This window comes from Microcebus murinus, chromosome 3 (assembly GCF_040939455.1).
Source record: "Microcebus murinus isolate Inina chromosome 3, M.murinus_Inina_mat1.0, whole genome shotgun sequence".
Lineage (NCBI taxonomy): Eukaryota > Metazoa > Chordata > Mammalia > Primates > Cheirogaleidae > Microcebus > Microcebus murinus.
The window spans coordinates 46,352,599-46,371,128 of record NC_134106.1 but is presented as its reverse complement, the minus strand read 5'-3'; the positions used below and the strand labels follow the sequence as shown (position 1 = coordinate 46,371,128).

General features: G+C 39.6%; 1 protein-coding gene across 8 annotated transcripts in view; it reads right to left on the bottom strand.

The window, feature by feature from the left end:
• Window positions 1-18,530, bottom strand: part of CCDC85A (coiled-coil domain containing 85A) — a 182,004-nt gene that overhangs the window by 94,225 nt on the left and 69,249 nt on the right. The window lies entirely within an intron of this gene.

Here is an 18,530-nt window from a genome sequence, read left to right as displayed (position 1 = left end):
AGCTCAGCAGCTTAAATGAGGAAGCTGGATCCTTGGTGCCACGTAGGCAGTTCTTTGGAAAAATTTCCCCTGGTCTTCCCTGATGGGGAGTTTCTACCTGTGCCTTTGAAGTCTATATTCTAATACGTAGGAAGTAGGAAAGGTGGTAAAAATCTTGAAAAAAATCTTGTATGGCCCTTCATTTTACAGGCATGAATAAGCCATTTAAAAACGGATGATTGGTTGTTTTTCTCCTGAAAACTGGGAAGAGAAAACCCAAATGTCTTTCTTTTTCTTCATTTTTCAAAGGTTCTTTCTTATGACTAACTAAAATCTTTTAAGTAAGCTCCTTTCCTTATTGATTCTGCATGAACACAGAATCATAGTGGTATAGAATTTTACAGCTAAAAAGAAACCTTTAGAAATGTCTTCCATTTGACGCTGGAGACATGGAAACATAAAAGAAATTCATATGACTTGTTTAAAGTCACGAGGTGGTGCCCACAGTTTGACTTGCTACACAATGATTGCTTCATACATTGCATTTCAGAATTTTCTGGAAGAAGATATGAAGAAGACTTCATATCTTCATTGGTACATTCATTTATTCTCTCCACTAACATTTCTTAAGCACCCTCTGTACAAGGCACACTGCTCAGTGTAGGCAATGCTAACATGAGTAGCTCAGTCTCCTAAAGAACTGCTCCTTAATATTTTCTTCCTGGGAAATGCCACAATGTAGTGAAAGGAGTAGCACTCACCTCAGCTAGGTTTCTTAGAGGCCGTGACTCTTGCTCTGAGTTTAAGAAGATGAGTTGGAGTGATGCAGACACAGACATTCAGAAGGGATGTATATTGGACTGACAGCACCATACATGGACGATAACACACAGGAGAGGCCATGGAGTTCCAAACAGCTTGGTGTGGAGTGGGTGGGGTTAGGTGTGCACATGAGGACAGGTGGGATACACAGCTGGGGAGGTGGGCAGGGCCATATCAGATAAGTGCTGGGTTTAAGCAGGTTGCTATGAACAATATCCCCCTCACCCCCAAATTCATATATTGAAGCCCTATCCCCCAGGGATATGAATATGGGACTCTGGGAAGTAATTAGGTTTAGATGAGATCATAAGGGTGGTGCCTCATGATGGGATTAGTGCCCTCATAAGAGGAAACACCAAAGAGCTTGCTTTCTCTCTCTCTCTCTTTTTACCCCCACATACACCAAGGAAAGGCCATGTGAGGACAGAGCAAATGCCACCTGTAGCCCACAGAGAGAGCCCTCACCAGACACTAACCCTGCTGGCACCTTGATTTTGGACTTCTAGTCCCCAAAACTATGAGAAATAAATTCTTTTTAAAGCCACCAAGTCTATGGAATTTTGCTATGGCAGCCAAAACAGACTAAGACACAGTTACACTTAACAGATTGCGACGATTAACTTCATATGTCAACTTGGCTAGGCTGTGGCACCCAGTCATTTGGTCAAACACTAGTCTAGAAGTTGCTGTGAAGATATTTGTGGGTGCGATAAACATTTATAGTCAGTAGACTCGATAAGTAAAGCAGATTTCCCTCCATAATCCATAATCAGATGATCCTCCATACGTCCTCATCCAATCACTTAAAAGCCCTAAGAGCAAAGATTAAGGTTTCCTGCAAAAGAAGCAATTCTCCCTCAGGACTGTAACATGAAAACCCTACCTGAGTTTCCAGCCTGTTGTCCTGCCCTGAAGATTTTGGATTCAAAACTGCAAAATCAACTTTTGCCTAAATTTCTAACCCTGCCAGTCAGCCTCTACAATCATTCATTAAATTCAGTCTCTCTTGCTCTTTCATTATACACACACACACATATATACACACCCATGTACAACACATACTAGTGGTTCTATTTCCCTGTAGAACCTTAACACATAGGTTAAGCAAAACAATATAACACAAACATGGAAAAGACAATGATTGGGGTGGGAGAACAGGAATAAAGAAAACAATACACAGATCTTTGAAAAGTTATCTACAGGGTTGGGATAATTTTATAGAACACATTGAAGTATAGGATAGCTATTTTGAGTTTATCAGCTATTTTGATACCTCTCCCCTTCTCCAAATATAGTTAAATTAAAACTTTTAGTATTTGTGTACTATTATCATGTTTACTTTTTAAACCATCTTTGTGCTTTCCTTAGAGATAACAATGGCCCAGTTTTCTCACTGGGATAATTTTCAATCCATTTTTTTCTTTAATGTTTGCCATCAGATTATGCCTTATGCCTGACAAAAGGTTTTGTTCCCCATAATGAACAAATACCAGGTATTCTATCAACTCACTCATTTTTTTCTGGAGTTCTCCCTCACAATTACTCCATGTCATTGTACTTCTGCTACATAGCTGTCATCCTGGGACTTCCCATATCCTTTCTCTAGTCCTGTATTTTTTTCCCTAAAAACCATACCCTCATTTTTTCTTGGTTTTACTTGTTCATTTTTCTGAAGTGCATCCTTCAGTAACATTCTAAGAAAGGTTATATAAAAGGTACATTTTAAAAATACTTTTATCTCTGAAAATATGATTAATTTACTTTATGCTTGATTGATCATTTGCTTGAATATAAAATATTAGGCTGAAAATAATTCCTCCTCAGTTTTAATGGTATTTTCCTTTGTTTTTTAGAATCTGGTGGTATTATTATAAAGTCTAACTCCAATTCTATTCTGTTTCTTTCTTTTTTCCCATTTTGTAAAATTCTGCAATGGTTTTCCTTGATGTAGGTTTTCTCCTTCCATATATTAATAGTAAGGTACTCAGTGTACCCTTTAGAAATGAATGTCTTTCAGGTTTCAGAATTTTTTAATATTACTTCTATGTTAATTTCCTGCCTCCTATTCTTGTGGTCTCTCTTTCTAAAATTCGTATTAGATCTGAACTTCACCTATATATCCTATTTTCCAGATCTTAGCTTTTCATTTATAATACTTTCTAGGAAAGTTATCTTCCAAATTTTCCTTGAATTTTTGTGGCTATATACTGCTTGATTTATAAGACTTCTTATAAATTGGTTGCTTTATCATAACATCCCTTTCTTAGTTCATAAATATAATACTATGCCAAATTTCTCTAAAAATTAAAAATGGTTATTTAGACATTTTCTTGTCTTTATTGCCTGTACTGGCTTTTTTTCAATTTGTTCATGTTAGTCTGTCTTCTGTATTGAAAGCTTTCCCCAAATACCTTAATATCTTCGCCTTTGTGTTCATATTTACAAGTTGAGGCACTAAAAGTCACCTTGGAAGTTTGGAATGTATAGGCTGAGCATGTTGCCTTGGAGACTTCACTGAAGAGCAATCAGCCAGAGAGAAGGTCTTTTTTTGAGAGATTCTCAAATATAAGAATTTAGAAATCTTTTTGCCCAAGAGTCACCCTGTTTTTCAAGACACTAATGTTCTGTTCCCCTTCCTCAAGAGCACCTCCTATAGAGATTTACTGAATCTCCTGGTTTTCAGTCCTGTGATTTATTTTTGCCCTTTGCTCTACTATATATGATATCCCTGAGTGTGGAGTTTCCCCATTAATTTCTCCGAAGAACAAACCTCAGTTCTTCTATGAGAAAGGGATGGGACATGATGGGGAGAGTAATCACATGACCATGTTGGGGGGTGGGGCGAGGATCCTAGAACTCTCTGTTCCTTATGAATCCTCTGAATAAATGTATTTTGGAGGTTTTAATATCTATCTCACTTGCTACCTCCTGTAGGACCCACTCCTTCTAAGACCTTCAGAAGTTCTTTTCAGTTCAATCTACTTGCTTCTGTTTTGTAGCCCCCTCTGCAGGATGGTAGGTGGTAGTTCCTCTGTTTTGCTATGTTAGTTACCACTCCCCTCTTTCTGCTTTTTTATCTTGCTAAACTTTATTAACATTATTATCCACTGATGCCTTCTTTCCTATTTTCTTTAGCCTTAGGGATAAATGTTAATATTAACATTTAATAACTTTACTATCACTTGGTAGTATTTTAGGTGGAAAGGGAAAGGAGATAAAAGTAGTTAATTTGTCATATTACACTATGTGCTTTTAAGCAAAGGGACCGAGACTGTCTCCTTAGTCATACACACAGGTAGGCAAAAATGTTTGGAAATGAACACTTCCCTACCACCACCACCACCCTTAGCTCCCGAACAAGGTTCCATCTCTAGGCAGAAATTTGAAGACTGCAGGGAAGCTCACACACCCAAATGATATAGAGGACTTGAGCCTCTAAGGGCAGGAGGAACCTGGCCAGGCATGGGCTGCCACTGGTCAGAATAGCCAAGTTCTGCTGCATCTCTGTCCTAGAGCTTATTGTCTTTATGTTACGTCTAAGTAGCCCAGCATGTGACTTAGCTTCCTGACCTGCTGCTTCTCTCATGCCCAGACACAGAGGAAAGGACTGCCCTTGTCTGTGCCTCACCATCAGGCACGGAGAGTCATTATGCAACAGAGACCTCCTAATTGGGCCAAACCTTTGGAATATAATGCTGGATTGGGAGGAACTTGACAGGGAGGGAAAAAAGCTGAAATGACCTAATATCACTAGCCTGTCTGCTCATGGGGCAACCCCCAGCTTCTCTGCCCTGAAACTCACCCACATACCTGGGACACATGCTGTGTAGTGCCTGTGAACTGAAAGTAAGCAGCTGCAGAAAACAGGGCAGGGAGCAGCTCTGGCTCACACATGACGCCGCCACCTCCAATTAGCACTCGTGCTTCCTAGCAGTCCGTGTCCTGCCAACCCGACCAACGACAGCTGTCTGCTCCTCTTCACTATGGCTTAGCTGTCTAAACCCAATCCTTTGCTTGCTTAAACACACACCGGATCTACCTACCCTGCCACTGTGTTCTGTTCAATGATAGTTCATTACTCAAATTATTCTTATCCCTACTGAAGACCAGTTCCTGACCAAAATCTACAGCTTCTCATAACTGACCCAAATCTGACTCATAACTCCTGCTTAGTAAGTCCTACAGGAGAGGTGACTTAGTGTACTGGTAACACATTACACACTGGAGCCAGACAGACCAAGGTATGATTGCAGCTCTGCTATTTATTACCTATGGGACATTGGGCAAGTCATTGCATCTCCTTGAGCCTATTTCCTTATCTAGAAAATGGAGAAAAATAATAAATCCTAATCCAAAGAATTGTGAGGGTTCAAAAAAATAATATAGCATAAGAATTAACACAGTGCATGAAACAGAACAAGCACTTGATAAGTATTAGACCCTCCCATTAAAGTTGACTTGAACCAGTAATAAATTTAGTGGTTTTCCCATAGTAGATTGCAGAGACTGTCTGGGAAACATCACATGAATCCTGTGTGCCTTGAGTTCCTAAATTAAACACCTTTATCTTTACTGTTGACTTCTGGATGCTTCTAAATCCTCAACCTCCAATTATACATGCAAAGCAAATCTTTCAGAGCATTGAAAAATCCATTGGACACCAAAATAGCAAAAAACAATACAAAAACAGAGAGGTTATGAAAATTACTTTCAACTTATAAAAATAGTTACAAAAGTAACTCTTCTAGGTTTAGCAGTTCTTGAACAGCAGCTATGCTTGCGGGTACATAGTAATTGACATAATGTTGCAGATACTCACAAAGTATTTGCTACTTTTTATCCCAGGTGTTTAGATGGAAATAGTAAGATACTATTCCATTCAAAGCTTTTCTTTCTTATTTTAGGATCACATTTTCTTTGAAAACATGAAAAGTAGCAACATTTTATCCTACTATACAGGACCTTTCTTAAAGAAATAAGCCTTCAAGTTTTGTCTAGTGAATGGTAAGACAGTAAATGAATTAATTTGTATTTAGGCATTATTCTTCACTATCAAAGTATGATATTATATTAATAATACTTAGAAAAAAGTACCAATTTGTTTCATAATTCCTGACATGTTGCCAATTTCCATTCCCTAAGATAAATCATCAAACCTTTCTGAGATTTTACCACTAATTCAAAAGGAATTAAAGGAAAGGTGTAAATCAACCAATCCAGACTGATACACACATATGTATACATTTACCCACCAAAATCTTTATAATTTCTCAGTGGAATGAAAACAGGTGGGACATAATTGACAGGCTATTTCTGAACAAAATGAATCTGACACTCACTTAGCCTGACAATGCCACTACTGTGAGAAAGCATTTAGCACACAGGACTCATAACAGCAGTCCAAATGACAGCTACGCATGCCCTGTGGTGAGTATGAAATAAAAATCATCAGCAAAGCTAATGTGTTCGGAAAATATCATAGTGCTGTTTATGGGAATGGATCATGTGAGATAACCCAAGGGAATGTTTGAGTGTCAACTCTACCTTGTGCCCAGAGTCAGCCTAACATTTTCATATTCTTACTTAAAAAAATAAAGGGCTCTTTTAGTGAGGGGGATGGTGGCGCTAATGAAAGGAGTGAGGCAGCACTGATGAAATGTGAGGGGATTTTAAAGCATATGCTCAAATTATGAGACCTGAATGTGACCCTGAGGATCGGAGTCACTGGTGAGGGAAAGTACCATACTCTTTCCCGGGAGGATTCGATGAATTATCAATACATGTTAGTGAAGGAAAATTTAATGTGAAGATAAGGAAGCTTAAGCCTCAAGGCCACACTTACATGGGGCTCTCCCAAACCCCGGGAGGAGCCCTAACAATGTGTTTACACAGACTTAGGATTTTGGAAGTCCTGAAAAGTGATAATCTATGACCACTACCATTAAGATTGCTTCCTTCCACTCCAACTCTTCCTACACACACACACACACACACACACACACACACACACACACACACACACACACACACACACGTACATCCTTGGTAGTGTCTCATGGGCATTTTGGGACCCAGCTAAAGAGCAGTTGAGTTGGGAGTACATTTAATTGGGTATTAGTGGGATATGTTTATGTGTCTCCAGTTAAGGCGGGTTATTGCTACGGGTCCTGAGAGAAATGGCTTCCAGGAATGTTCCTACAACTCACTGCCCCAATCCTTCCTGTGTTGTGACCCAAAGATGTTGGGCTAGAGATTGTGACATAATGTGGCCTGCATTGCTCCGCACCAAGTCCTTCTTACTCCCACTCCTATGGGCTGGAAAAGGAGAAAACAAGGCTTGAAATAAACGTTCAAAGGCAGAAACTGGTCTATGGAAAAGTCTTCCAATCTCACAGAAAGATACATGAGGTTAAAGAAACTTGATAGAGTTTTCCAAATTTGACAGCAATCCTAAAATATGTACAATGTTGCTTTTCAAAAGCAAAAGTTTTCAAAACTAGTAATAATAATAAAAAAACCAAAGCTCAATCAATCTCACTACAGGGAAGAGACTGAATTATCTTTCTAGTCTCTCTATAGAAAATATTAGAAATATCATTGTTGTATGATCAAAGAGTATGCAACCAAAATAGTTTTTTTTAGCTATAAAGGACAATGGAAGCAATTAATAAAAATACTATTCAATCTTCCTGGATATTATATAATATTTGTCCATTTTTTTTTAAATCTGTAATTTGTTATGATTTTTTTTATCATTCTAAATATTCCATTTATATACTTAAATTTTTATTTGTAACTTTGTGATTTTTCCCTTTAAGAGTTCCTGGAAAATTTTACATGTCAAGCCTTGGATGAAACTTGCCTTTGCCTCTGCATATAGATCCTTATCTTCAACATTCCATAAGATCATTGATCATCATTCCTGATACATATGTGAAAGCCCCAGAATCTCAGAAACTGTACTTTAATTAGTATTATTAACTCAGCACATCTGTGTAAATCTTCCAAAAATATAAAATACATTAAGCTGAAAAGTGTTAAAAGCATAACTTGAGCTAAGATATTCTTTTATTTGTATATAAAAGAATATAAGATATTCTTTTATTTGTATATAAAACTTCAGGGGCATCATTTAACCATCACACAGAAGATTATGAACATAGATAGTCTATGAAATTTATCCTTGAAATTGCCTTTTAGGAAAAATTGTTGATACAGGCTTTCTGAGCCTACCAAACTTCACACCACACATTATTGGCTCTAACACCACTACCCATTTAGCCTGTTTCCCTAAATTATATTCAAGAAGAAATTCAAGATGTTCCTAAATCTTGGTAGTTAGATGTTGGCTAATTAGGTTTTTGTTGTAAGTGTAATTCGAAGGGAAAGTTAAAAATAGTCTTGAATTACACTGAATCCCACTCTCTAGTGTTCCCAGTGAAATATAGGTCTATTTGGTCCTCCTGTGAGGTTAACTGTGTAAAACACAGCCAGCTTTATGATCCCAGAGGGCTGTGAGCATTCAGTAAACTTTCTCAAAAGCCTTGTGGACTCACCATGGCTGCCAGCATGCCAAGCCATGTCAGTGCTCCACATTCATCTCATCTGGTCCCAGTCAGAATGAGCTCAATGGTCTGTGCAGCATGTTGAATATACTAATTATCTTTCTGAAGAATAAAAAAACTGCACAGATAAAAACATAGTTAAAATGACATAAGTGTGCAGCATATGTTAAAAGGCAATGAGCATTTGAAACATTATCACCCCCAACAAATTTAATCAATCTTTTCATAGAGCCAAGTTTAAAAAAAAAGAAGAAGAAGAAAGAAAAGATCAGAAATAGCTGTATTGGTTGTTAAAGTGATCTGCCCAGGAAACTGGCTTAAAATCTACTCTGCAGTCTTGGCTAGGGATGGTGAGAACTGGCAAGAAAGTGGGGTCTGGGAGGTGGAGGAGGAGGAGTTAATCACTATTTATAGGGCTGGTGAAAATTGTTCGATTTTAGAAAAGCATCTACTTCTCAGTTGGAAATATCACAAACCAAGCCCAAGAACATTTTCCATTGTCCATAATTATATACTACACTATCCTTATATTGCATTTAAAAAAAATAGATAAGGCTGTCCTCATGTGTGCAAGCACATGAACATTCACAAATAAAAAACCCCTAAAAGATCTTGTTCTCAGTAGGGGATGGTTCTGACAGCTACTCCTTTTTTTTTTTTTTTCAAAGCAGACTACACCACTCCCTTTAATGGTAAGTTTTTCAGCCTATTCATGTAATGACAGTAAAGAAGCCTTAATTCACTGCTAATGTATCTTAAATACCTTCATTTGAACAATTTGCTAATATTCCCTTTTAATGAACAAGACATAAGGAAGGGCCAGGTCTATAAGAAGGTGAGAATGGCAGCCAAAGAGAGGCAAAGGGTCGGAGAAACTCAAATAACAACAGGACTCAGGAAGCTGCTCAATCCATGTAAGACTCTCAGTGAAAACTCAAAGTCAGGAATCCTAAATCTGCAAAACCAAAGGCTTTCTTCAATTCATTTTGTACTCTTTGACCAACATCTCCCCATTCCCCATCTAGACCTCAGACCCTACCATTCTACTCTACTTCTATGAGTTCAACTGTTTTAGATTCCACATATAAGCAAGATCATGCAGTCAGTGTTTCTCTGTGCCTGCCTTATTTCACTTAGCATAAGGTCTTCTAGGTCCATCCATGTTGTTGCAAATTACAGGATTTCCTGCTTTTTAAAGGCTGAATAGTTATCCACTCTGTATATATACTTTTTTTTTTTTTTTTTTTTTTTGGCTCTTTGGTTGTTTCCATATCTTGGCTATTGTGAATAATGCTATAATAAACATGAGAGTGTAGATATCTCATCAAGATACTGATTTAATTTCCTTTGGATATATACCCAGTAGTGGAACTGCTGGATCACAGAGTAATTCTATTTTTGGTTATTTGAGGAACCTCCACACTTTTCCAAAATGGAAATTGTACTAATTTATAATACTACCAACAGTGTACAAGGACTCCTGTTTCTTCACATTCATGCCAACCTTGTTATCTTTCAGCTTTTTGATAATAGTCAATCTAATGGGTATGAGGTAATATCTCATTGTGGTTTTAATTTGCATTTCTCTGATGATTAGAGATGTGGAGCATTTTTTCGTGTATCTATTGGCCATTCGTGTATCTTGAGAAATGCCTATTCAGGCCTCTTGCCCATTTTTTAATAGGGTTATTTGTTATTGAGTAGTTTGAGTTCCATGTATTTTTAGGTATTAGCACAGTTATTCTTATTAATAGTAGATAGCTGTGTTAATAGAACATTTCCCCACAAAAGGGATTAGTCTAGTTAGTTGGCTCAAGTACAGGCACCTTTGACACATCTGGCAAAGTGGCATCTGAAGGACAGCTTTTCTTCTGTTTTATAGCTTGCTCTTCTCCTTTCAGTGTCTCTTGCTTTCTCCCTTTTCCTCTTCCTATTCCTTGCCTAAGACTTGGGAATGCCAGTAGCATCCATGAGCAATGTCTGGCACTCTGGGTCAGTAAGTCACATAGTGCGAAGTGCCATGGAGAAAAACAAAGGTAGGTAAGGGGCAAGGTAATACTAGGAGGGAGGTGGGTGGCACTGTGTTATTTTATATAGGCAAGTCCAGACAGGTCTCCTTAAATGTGACATTTCGCCAGAGACCTAAGTGAGATACAGACCTGACTCATGCAAGTACCTGAAGGTGAAAGACAGAGGTAACAGCACTTGCAAGGCCCCAGAGGTGTATGCAAGGATGGCCTGGAGAGGAATGAGTGAGGAGCGCAGCACTGGCAGGTGAGGGCAGAGAGAAGGCAGAGCCTGCCTTTTAAGGCCTGTAAGGACTCCTGCTTTGAGAATGTAAGAAGGGAGAGTTATGAATAAACGAGCGACATAATGTCAGGGTCACTCTGGTTGCTGGGTAGAGAATAGACTGTAGAAAGCAACGGTACAAGCAGGGAGACCATTTAGGAGGCTACTAAAATAATCCAGGAGAAAAAACATGGTGGTTTAGACCAAGCTGTTACTAATGTGGGTAGAGAAAGTGAATGGATTCTGGATACATATTGAAAGTAGAGTGGAAAGGATTTGCTGGTGATCTGAATATGAAATTTCTGAGATAGATAAGATGCGTGAGTCAAGAGCAACTCGTAGGATGCTGGTCTCAGAAACAGAAAGGATGGTGTTACCATCTAGTTAAGACAGGGCAAGCAGCCAGGGAAAGCAGGTTTGGAGGGGATGGGGATATTAGAAGTTAGGTTTTAGACATGTTAAGTTTGAAACCTCTTGGATATTCAAGAGGAAATATCAAATAGGCAGTTAGATATAAGAAGTTGGAGTTCCAGAGAAAGGTTCAGGCTGGAAATACAATTTGACAGTTGAGAGCATAGAGATGATCTAAAGATTAGATGAACGCCATGAGATAGGATGAAATTGTCTGGGGGAATGAGTGGAGAAAGAAAAAGGAAGAGGGTCAAGGACTGAAACCCCAGGCACAGTCTAGTGTTGTAGTTTATAAGTTGCGGGAGATGGAAAAGAAGCAGCCAAGTAATCTGGGAAGGAGTCCTGCATAAATTATCCTATTTGCCCCATTGTAAAAGGGAAATGAATCAACTCGCGGTTCCCAAGAGCCTCTCTACTACAGAAAGAAGGCCGCTCGAGTGTCTACACCATCCCACTCATCTCTCATTCCAGTGAACACTCCTCCTATATACACGCATATACACTTTCAAGAACACATGCTCACACACACCCCCTCACACCCAGCTTGCCCATCCATAGGACATGCCCTATAACATACAGCTAGAGTACAAATTTAGTAGGACATTCTTGGAACTACCCCAGCCAGGGATCCACCAGAGTCAAGGACTGTCTCCACTCACCTGAGCAGCAGGCAGGGGGAGGGAATGGAATGGGGAACTCGCTCTGGAACTTTGAGGCCCTGTCCTAATTCAGTTACAGAGAATGTTTTCCCAATGGGAGCAAAACCCAAAAAGTAAATTATCCTACTTGTCTCCAAATACTCATTTAAGTTTTAAGGAAGAATGGATTTAGTAATCAAGTTTTACTACTTGCAAACATAATCTGGAACCTCTCTTTAAATGTTTATGGTCTCCAGTCTCCTCCACGTTGCTGTAAATGACAGTATTTCATTCCTTTTTATGGCTGAGTAGTACTCCATGGTGTGTGTGTGTGTGTGTGTGTGTGTGTGTATGCATATATCTCACATTTTCTTTATCCACTCATGATAAAGGGCATTTGAAGGGCACTTAGGTTGATTCCACATCTTTGCAATCGTGAATTGTGCTGCAATAAACATTAGAGTGCAGCTGTCTTTTTGATAAGATGGCTTCATTTCCTTTGGGTAGATTCCCAGCAGCAGGATTGCTGGATGAAATGGTATGCCTACATTTATTTCCTTGAAGAATCTCCATAGTGTTTTCCATAGAGGTTGTACTAATTTGCAGTCCCACCAACAGTGTATAAGTGTTCATTTCTTTCTGAATCCATGCCAGCATCTATTATTGTTTTTTGACTTTTTAATAATGGCCATTTTGATAGGGGTAAGATGGTATCTCATTCCACAATAGTTTTAATTTGCATCCCCCTGATGATTAGAGATGTTGAGCATTTCTTCATATATTTATTGGCCATTTGTCCACCTTTTTTTTTTTTGAAAAACTTCTGTTCATGTCATTTGTCTATGTTTTGCTGAGGTTGTTCAGTTTTTTCTTGCTGATTTGTTTGAGATCTTAGTAGATTCTGGATGTCAGTCCTAAGTGAAGTATCTCAGGAATAGAAAACCAAACACCATATGTTCTCACTAACAAGTGGAAGCTAATAGTTGGGTGCACAAAGCATAAAGGTGCAATAGCAAATGGGCACAAAGCAATATAAAGGACATGAGAAACCAAGGATAGGGGAGAGTGGTAAGGTGGGTGTGGGATAAAAACTTACTTGTTGGGTACAATGAACACTATTCTGGTGGTGGGCACACCAAAAGCCCTGACTTAAGCATCATACAAGATATCCATGTGATAAAAACATTTGCACCACCTTAATTAATATTTTGAAATTAAAGAAAAATTTTTTAGATGTTCATGGTCCATGCAAGAGAAAGAACTCTGTATCATTTGTTGGTATATAGGACCATAGCAATCATAAGGGTGTGGGCTCTCTGCAGGAACTCTGTGCCTCTGGATTATACTGGATTTCCAAAGAATGTCATAGTGCCTGGGAAAGGTCAAGTTTTACACACTCTAATTAAGTACTTTCACTTGCTTTGTGCTGCTTGCAATATTTCTAGTGCTATTCTGAACTAAGAACTCATTTGGTTCCCTGCTGGTCTCTTTGTTAATCAATGCTTTAAGTGGTCTTGGAGAAAAAAAAGAAAAAATGTTCTCTGAGGCACCTCTTATTTTCCAAGCAATCAAAATGAAGATGTAGTTATGCACTGCCAAAGAAATGGAGTAATCTACTGGGGGCAGAAGTGAGCAAACCAAAGGCCCAAATCCTTACATTTTCTATTTGTGAGCTGTTGTGCTAGCATTATATGGACATTCTCTGTGTCAAGGAGCTTGCCTGTGATGGTTCTATTAGAATCCTGAGAAGCAAGAGACAGCAGTGTTCTGCCTTAACCTTACTTTGAACATTGGGTCTGAGCCTGCTATGGTCTCTCACAAACACAATTGCCACTTCTTACCAGATACCACAGAGAATTTAATGAAACCTCAGTAATGTGTGGATGGTTTATTGATGGTCACCACTGGTGATGAGCATCTCCCAGTGAGGTGGAGATGACTCTTGATTACCTGGGGCCACTTGAGTCACACCAGTTTATCCAGCAATACCTAATCTCCCAATCCAGGCCTTCTCATGCAGAAAAACCCTTAGGAACCAAGAAAATCTGGGCAAAAGCCAATTTGTGTTACACTGAGAAAAAGAAGTATATATTCCCAGCTGTCAGTTACAGAAAGGAGTGAGCAAACCTTACTATTCTGTAGTACATTCCCAGAACATCTGATATACTCCTATTCATACTAAAATAACAAAAAAAAAAATTCAAAACCGATAATAAATTCTGAATCTACCCTTCCATTATCCATATCTCAACCAAGGCTTAAGAGGAAGAATCAGTTTAACAAAATTGCACAGCTACAAGAGATGGACTCTCTCCATTAACCTCTCAAATTTCCTCAACAATCCTAAAATTTCAATACCAGAGTGAAATTGGGGTCAGGTAGTACCTCTTAACTGAAAACATTCCAAAACCCTATAACACATTATATGGCAGATAGTCACTAAATACTTATTAGATGAATGAATGAATGAATTGGTTGGTTTCCTCAGGTCTTTCACAGATGCCCATCTGGACACTGGATGCTAAAATGATATGAGGATGGAAGGCCAGAACCCAGCTTGGGCTGGGCTTCTGGGCCATTGAAAGCTACACTATATAAATAAAGAAATAAAGGGCATGTGAAGAATGTTCCAAAAACTCATTTCACCTACAGCACAATTTGCCTTTAGTCAAAACCATTGTTTCTCCTTTTCACAGAGCAAATCTCCAGCTAACTTATTCTGTCTGATCAGATGGTGAATCCTTAAGGACAGAGACCATGCCACAGCATCCAACACCATCCCTTGTACATATTAGATGTTCACTCAGTAAATGTTAGGTAAATTGAACTAAGTAAGATGAAGCACAGATTGTGAGGATGCAACCAAAGTGATCCTACTGGGGTGCAATGCATGTTGAATTTCAGATTGGCTTAAATGAGATCAATCTTAGCATGTGAATTTAACTGATGTGGGAATGTTTTAAATGGCAACAGGGCTGTGCCAGAGTCACTTCAGATACAGTATACATCCAAAGACACTTGTGATGTACAAATAACAGCATTAAGGGAAAAAAAGAAGGTGCAAACACCTGAGCTCACAAACTATTTTATAGCCCTATTTCTGCAAGGTTCTAGTCCAAGAAGAGCATATTTGCTTAGCATTATGGTTTTCAAAGTGCTACCACAGTTTCTTTCACATTCTCCCTGATGAAGGAGGCTTCATTATCCCCATTTAAGACATAAAAATCTGCATTTCCAAGGAGCTTTGTAAATTTCTTAAGATCACCCAAGACAAGACTGATGTAGGATGAAAACCCAGGGTCCTGATGCCTGTTCAGAGCTGTGTCAACTTCATTACTAAATAAGATTGTTTTCTTGTCTAAAAAAAACAAAACTAAATTTCTACAAGATGATTTTATAATATCAAAGAATATTTTTAAAATTGTTGGTTTTTGTAAAGGCAAGATCTACGGGAAATAGAGGATGAAAGGCTAAATGCCCTGAAATAAAACAATCAGGCAACATAAGACATTTAGCCAACAAATGGAATCATTATAAATGTCTAACAGATGACACTCTTTTATATGTCTAAATGACCTTTTCCTTATACTAAAGTAGTTACCTGGATGAAGTTATTACCTGTCTGAATGCGTACATACCATATACATACATATGAGACAATGAGGCTTAGGCATAAGGCAACCTCCAGGCAACTTCACCCCTAAATGAAGCTTCCTGGCAAGAGTATTTAGTGAAGATCATGAATGCAACACGACTACTAACACAGCCCTGCCCTGCCCTGACCATTAGGCTGAACTATGGAGCCATGTCACATTGCTACAAAAAACTCAAACAAATGTATCATGTTCATATAAGTCCAGGTTTGAATAAATTAGTTCCACTTAAGTTGTATTTCAAGCATGACTTCTCATATTATGGGCAGTGGCAAACATCTTCTTGAAAAGAGCATCAATCAAAGGAAAGAAGCTGTGGCTCTGTCAGAATCCACTTTATTTTATCCCCACCTCTACCCCAATTCTAGCTTAAATCCCTATAAAAGCCAAGCTTGGGAAAAATCTCTACTCTAACAAGAGACCAAATGGTGTTTTAGGGATAGCATGAGTTACTGATCACTTTCTTTAGTCTGTTGCTCTGTCCATTTTTCTGAATCTTCTTGACCCACATTACCGGTGCAGCCTCCCAAATGCATGCTGATTTTCACATTGGCATTTCTCTTGTTCCCATCAGTCTTCCTGTCCGTTGACCCTCTGGTTCCCTTCACACCCTACTCCTCTTTTCTTGTCTTAAATGCTAGTTTGATTGCTAACCACTACATTGAGTAAATCCCCCAAAGCAGTATGACAACACTTGAACAGGTTTAACCGAGGGAGTATTGAAGGCTCGGCAATATAGGGCCCATAAAGAAATGGGCCTGCCTGGGTTTGGTGGAGATGATCCAGCTATCAGACTGGCTCTCAAGATAAGTAATGAGAAGTTCAGCATTCAGTGTCCAGAGAGGTAAGTCTGACCTATGCAATCATCAGTATCTGAAGAGGCCCAATTTGGCAAGATGGGTTGTTGGTCCATTAATAGAAAGACCAATGGCTAGAATTCTAATATTCCTAGAGAATGGGCTCTAGGAAGACCTAGGAATGTCACAGAGCTCTAGCCAGGCAGACAGAGTCTTGAGTGGTCCCCAACTCAAGGAGGAGAATTAACCAGAAATTGAAGCAGGTGCCCAGATAGACTCTACAAATGCCAAGAGGATCAGGTAAAGGCTACAGGCCCATGGACACCCAGGGACCAAACAAGAATACAAAAGCTGAACTAATTCCATCTCTATGCTGCAGTGGACTAGACGCTCCCAATGTGAACACACTCCCTGTCCCACTCACTGTGGCCAGGGATTGGCCAGGCTGGAGCCTAGAAAGGGAGGCACAGGAGCCAATAGCAGGAGAAGTGGTGCTGGGAGGCCAGGGCCCATGGGCTCCTTGGCTGCAGCTTTCTCTTGGGTCTCCTCTGCTCTTTGCCAGCTCAAGGACTTACTTCCAGTATGTCAGCCTCTAGGACAATGGAGGATGAAGCAACCAGTACATATCCGAAACCAATGCCAACAACATACTCCTAGCCATTCTGAGCTCCTCAGTCCCTCTTTCTGTCAAGTTTCCTGCTCTGTCTATCCTCTGTACTGGATCACTCCAACCAGGGAGCACAGCACTGCCCCTCAGCTGCAAGCATTGCAGGAAAATGCTACAATGTAGATCATGGCAAGCATATGACATCCCCCCACACCTGAGCCTTCAAGGTTGCCCAAGCATTACCTTATGCAACTTGCATTAACCCTGAATCATCTGACCTTCAGCAATTATTCTAAACCTTCTCAGAGGCCTTTAGTTCAATATCTTACCCACATACTCTCAGCAGAGGACTTCCTGCTACATTTTACTGAGGAGACTGAAGAAATCCAACTGAAAGTACTCCATATTTTCTTTCATTCTCCTTCAAAAATCTCCTTGTATTTTCAGCTTCTCTCTCATCTCTAGGAGAAGTGTCCCCCTCTTCTCACCAAGCCAAACCCAGACCTGATCTCTTCCTCTCTTACCTTTGTAAAGACCTAATTTTATCAGTTAACTCGTTTCTCTCACAATTCAATCTCATTTTTTTTTCCTGCTCACTTCATCTCTGTAACAATTATAATCAGGTGTCTCCTGCCCTAAATCTTGTTTTCCCTTTCAAACTACCACTCCACTCTACCAAAATTCTGGATGGGAGAGTTAACACGAGGATGTCAAACAGATTCATCCCATGGTCAATTCTGTGTGGTAGGCCCTGTCCACAGTCCTCCGTGGAGAAGGGCCAGGCCACACTCAGGACCTGTCCATGGTGGAGTCTGATGGGAAAGGGGTTTGGACAGTGAGAGTGTGTGGCCTCTCTGCTGATATGGATAAGTATACCACCCTCATTTTCAAACCACCCACTCACCCCTAACTTCTTGCTCCCTGACTTTCAATGAGATCTAATGAATAAATCCACAGACATTTCCTCAGTATCTTCCTTCTGCAAACTCTTCCATCGGCTTCTGTATCACTGCACGGACTTCACTCTTCTCCAGCAGCCAAGATTCCACGCACTCCCCTACCTTTACCTCCAGGTGTGCTGCTGCACTCTGCTCTCCAGCTTCTGCTACATCTCAAATTCCCTCTTCTGAAACCAACCCACTCCACTGTCATGCCCACAGCTCCCAAGTCGACATCTCAAGTAAGACCATCTCTGATAAACTCTAACACAGCTATTATTTTAAAACACAAATCCAAACCTCTAACATTAGCTGATTAGAAAACAGCACTTACCCCTGATTTTCCTATTTCTGCTGATGAAAAGGATGTCAACATCTTATTGCCATCTTTAATCCCTTTCTCTTCCCCTCCATCAGTTGCTAATATACAAAGATTTGACATCTACAGCATCTTTTGTATGTTCCCCTTAATGTCATATTCAGAGAGCAACTCTCCTTGTTCGGATCTTTATGACTTTCCATTTATGTTGTTACAACAGCCTAACTCATCTCCCTGCCTCCTGTCTCACACATACTTAAATATACCCACACAATTAAGCTGCTTAAATGTTTATTATCTCATTCCCACACTCCTAAGAGAACCAATGCCTCACCTTGGCACCTAAGAGCCTCCACAATATGCCCCAACCTCCCTTCTTCCCAGATGCTTTTCATGTGGCTTCCTTCCCCTACCCCTCGCTCTGCCAGACTGAAGGACTCACACACTCACCTTCTCTGTCACTGAGGGTTTTCCCATTGTTTTCTGCTCCTTGTTGTTCATTTTCTTCTTTC